General features: G+C 41.3%; 1 long non-coding RNA gene across 1 annotated transcript; it reads right to left on the bottom strand.

The window, feature by feature from the left end:
* Window positions 1-837: 837 nt before the first annotated feature.
* LOC137541827 (uncharacterized) lies at window positions 838-3,187 on the bottom strand. Its single transcript, XR_011025286.1, has 3 exons — window positions 2,845-3,187; window positions 2,074-2,175; window positions 838-922 (listed from the first exon to the last, which is right to left on the bottom strand). It is a non-coding gene; the product is annotated as an uncharacterized lncRNA (long non-coding RNA).
* Window positions 3,188-4,291: the final 1,104 nt, after the last annotated feature.

Raw genomic sequence — 4,291 nt, 5'->3', positions numbered from 1 at the left:
TTTTGCATAGAACATTAAAACTTAACACATATGACATCTTTTCCTGCATAAATAAAACCGCTAGAATTCTGACACTTAGGTCCCAAAATATTCAGCTAGTCTGTCTCTAATTTGCAGTGCTGTATAAGATCCACGTAATGTAGCAGCAGCAACAGGTGGTAGTACAGTTGGTGGAATCTCTTCTTCCACCTGTACCCCATCTAAGGTTCGGACATAATTGTGCAGTATGCAGGTGGCTTTAATAACAGTTATAGCATATTTAGGCTGCATTTTTATGGCTGTGTGGAAAAGGCGCCACTTACTGGTCAGAATCCCAAAGGCACATTCAACCACCTGTCTTGCTTGTGTGAGGTGGTGGTTGAATCTCATTTTGCTTTCAGTCAAATGTCTTTGAGCATAGGGGCGCATGACATGGTCAGAAAGGGCAAAAGCCTCATCACCCACAAACACACATGGGTAATTTGGTTCTTGTGTGCCAGGCCAGGGTCGTACTGCAGGCATATTCAAAGTGCCAGCTTGAAGTTTAATTCCAAAGCGACTATGGCGAAATATAGCTGAGTCATGAGAACTACCATAACCACCCACATCCACATATATAAATTTGTATTCTGGATCAGCCACAGCCATTAACACAAGTGAGAAGTATTCTTTGTAATTGTAATAAACACTGCCACTGCGGGCAGGCATGACCACTCTGACATGTTTGCCATCCACTGCTCCTAGGCAGTTAGGAAACCGGTGTTTGTCCCAAAACATCTGAATGTTTGACTCCCACATAGCAGAATCAGGTGTGGGCATAAAGTCAGGCCGAAGCACATTCCAAAGTAGAGTGCAGGTGTCCAAAACCAGATAACGAATAGTACTTCTTCCCATCCTATATTGATAATGCAGTGCTGCATACGATTGTCCTGTAGCCAAGAATCTGTAAATAAAAAATATATGTTAAATTATGTTTTTTAGTTGCTGTTCTTCGTAGAAGATGGAAGTCGGTACGTGATAGTTATCGTAAAGAGTTGGAAAAACAGTTTCAGGAATCCAAAAGTGGTTCTGGCAGCTCACAACAGGTGAAATACAAATTCACATCCATCTTAGAATTCCTCAGACCACATCATGATTATCCGACGTAAGTATAGCGCATATGTGAGCCTATTGCTATACCATGATTAAACATATGCTTAGTATATCTTTTTATATTTTTTTTGGAAGAACTGAAGATAGCCTACCACCAGAGGAAGATGCAGAAGTGTCGGCACAAACAGACAGTGACCTTGATACACAAGATGTCTGTTCCCAGGACCAAGAGACAGCAACACAGGATGAGAGTGCATCTACTCCACCACAAGACACACAAAACAGGTCCCCATCTACCAGGACACGCACCAATGTGACACATAGAGGGTTCAGGGCATCTACACAAGGAAGGAGAATGGGAAGAGGTATAAGCAGGGCAGAGTATGATGAGAAGCTAATTAGTTCGATAGAAAAGGCGGTTGATCACATGGATAAAAGAGAGGAAGAAGTAGCAAAATTAAAAGATCCATGCACACAATATCTTTTAAGTTTAGTGCCTTTTCTGCAAAAAGTTCCTGAAGACAAGCAATGGGCAGCCAGGCTTGCTATCTCAAATGCCCTGGACACTTATTTACAAACTGACAGACTGCCATCAGAAGGTAGTCAACATTTCATTTCTCAACCACGCATGTCTGGCCCTCAACATCACTACCCTCAATACAAACAACAACGTTACCATACTCATCCTATGTATGACCCACCTACTTACCCTGCTATGCCTAGGCCAAACATCCGACCTGCTCGCCATGCTCATTTCCCCATGCCACCCTCTGTACGTAATGAGCCACCTCATAGCTATCATACTTCATCATTGTCACATGAAAATCCAGTGTACACTGATTTGAGCTTTCAAAACACCTCACAAAGCAGCTCTGACAGTACACCACCATCGTTCAATGCTGAGAATACAATGACCGAATTTCTATTCCAACAAGATTGCTAGTAATTTCAGCTAGAGAAAAAATAATGTTTTATGTTAAAATGTTGATTAATAATGTTTACCTCAATGTTATGAGGAGTCTTTCAGTTGGCGAAATAGCTCTTCTATAATTTGTATCTTTGCGTTTAAGACCATCCCTCAACTTCTCCAACAGTGTATCAAAACTGTGAAACGAGAACGATAGGTTGACAATGTAAATTGCAGTTGGTATGGCAATCTTGATTTCAATTTCAAAATTTATGCGATTATATTTTCATACATGTGGATGTCTGCCACTTTCAAACAAATACTTTGTTGTAAAAATTAAAGCGGCATTGTTACTTTAGAAAGGTGTGAGAAATAAACCATTGCACCATATAAGGTTGTCATTACTGTGTCTAACATGTTGAATACTGCATGATCAATTGACATCAAACACCTCCTTTCAGCATGCTAATATAAGTGAAAAACAACTTCTAGGGAGGTGTATGTTGCTGGTTGAAATATACCTGTTACTCAACTGTCCTCAACATTTTCTTGACTGCAGTAGTGTCTGATTAACACAACTCTAACAATAATAGACTGTGCCTTGACTATGACCACCTGAATGGCAAGCTTCTTCAGGGGCTGAAGCGACAATGATCCCAAATACTCAATTAGCAGGAATATCAGGCACCTGGTTTAATGTAAACACCACAAGAAATGTAGAGATCTATGTTTGGGCAGCATTTTGTAACATGATGTGATGCAAAACGGAGTTTGCTATGAAGCATACGACACATTTCAAGGTATATATTATACATATATTCTTAACACAGATTGTTATATATGTACATAACATGATGAACATTTACCTGGCAATAGACATCCGGGTGTAGCCAAAAAATTTCTCAGGATGACGCCTCAAATCACTGTAGAGAATCCAAAACTGCCCCTTCCTATGCCGCACCTGCAGCATAGGATGGACCCAGAATCTCCGGGCCCTTGGTCTGCCCCTCATATATGCTGCTACAGCAAATAACAAAATCAGATCAGGATACATTCTCAGCAAACCAACCACTCTACTCTCCAAAAACCTCTCTAGATACTCCTCAACAAACCCACAAGACTGTGAAGGGAAACACCCTTTTTATATTGTTCAATTGACCTTAATTACTGCTTGATTACTTAACTCAGAACACATACATCATCAATATAACACTTTTTACCCTTTGTTTAAGCTATTTCAACAACTTTAAAGTACAAAACGCAAAACGTAAACGCTAACAAAAACGCAACACTTATTTTACAAAACGCTAGCGTTTTCTCTCTAAACGCGAGAAAAAAGCTACAAAAACCGCTAGCGTTTTGCCGATCTGCTAGCGGTTTTGGTGTGCACTGGGCCTTAGACTTTCAGGCAGAGTCCTCCTCCTTTTGTGTCCTACCTGATCATGCTCCTCCATTACTGTGCACCCATGATATGCATGTGAGTGAACTTAGCTTGCCTAATCCCCATTCTCCCATCCAGTGATTGACTAAGCATTACCTTGTACTCATATGGCTTGATTTACTAAACCGTGATAATTTGCGAAAATTCACGATTGCACCTAATAATTTGCAATTGCGTACAAACGCGAAAATTCACGCAAAAATGGCCTTGATATGACTTATCACGATTTAGTGAATCAAGTCCATAGTGTGTTGTGTGACCTTGTTTTTCTTATATTCCTGTGTTGTCGTATTGCTGTATGTCACCCCTAAATATTGTCTGTAACCGAAACTAATGTCCAGCACTGCATAGTATGTTGGCGCTTTATAAATACAATAAATACATATTTGCAGGCTAGGATAACTGTTTAACCAATTGTGGCCACTAGATGCCAATATTGCACCCCCCCCCTCCTTCCCAAGTTAGCTGCATTACCACCTTTGGCCACCAGGGGGTGAATTGAGTGTCTTCCGAATTAGAGAATATATCGGAGGATACTAAGTCCTTCATGGCCAGAGGTGGCACTGTAGAGCATGTTTACTGGTGCAGGCTCCCCCTTTTGGGAGGCCATATCTCTAGAGTCCTTAGCCCCAGAGACCCTAAATTTCAGGTGTGTGTAGCAGAGGATCGCGGCTACACATGGGCATAATCGGGTCATGCTAGCCCTCCAAGAACCAGAGATACTGCACCCCAAAAAAGAAGCTTGGTTTGGGAGCGTTTTCTGCTAGGAACATGCCAGGCTGTTGACATTTCATATGTATGTAGAAGGCATATTGACTTTCTTACACTCCAAATGTGGGGTCACTGGCACCCCCAGAGCCAGAGATATGCCC

The sequence above is a fragment of the Hyperolius riggenbachi genome, chromosome 12 (assembly GCF_040937935.1).
Source record: "Hyperolius riggenbachi isolate aHypRig1 chromosome 12, aHypRig1.pri, whole genome shotgun sequence".
In the NCBI taxonomy this organism is placed as follows: domain Eukaryota; kingdom Metazoa; phylum Chordata; class Amphibia; order Anura; family Hyperoliidae; genus Hyperolius; species Hyperolius riggenbachi.
The sequence above is the reverse complement of the archived record's forward strand: the minus strand, read 5'-3'. Positions and strand labels throughout refer to the sequence as shown.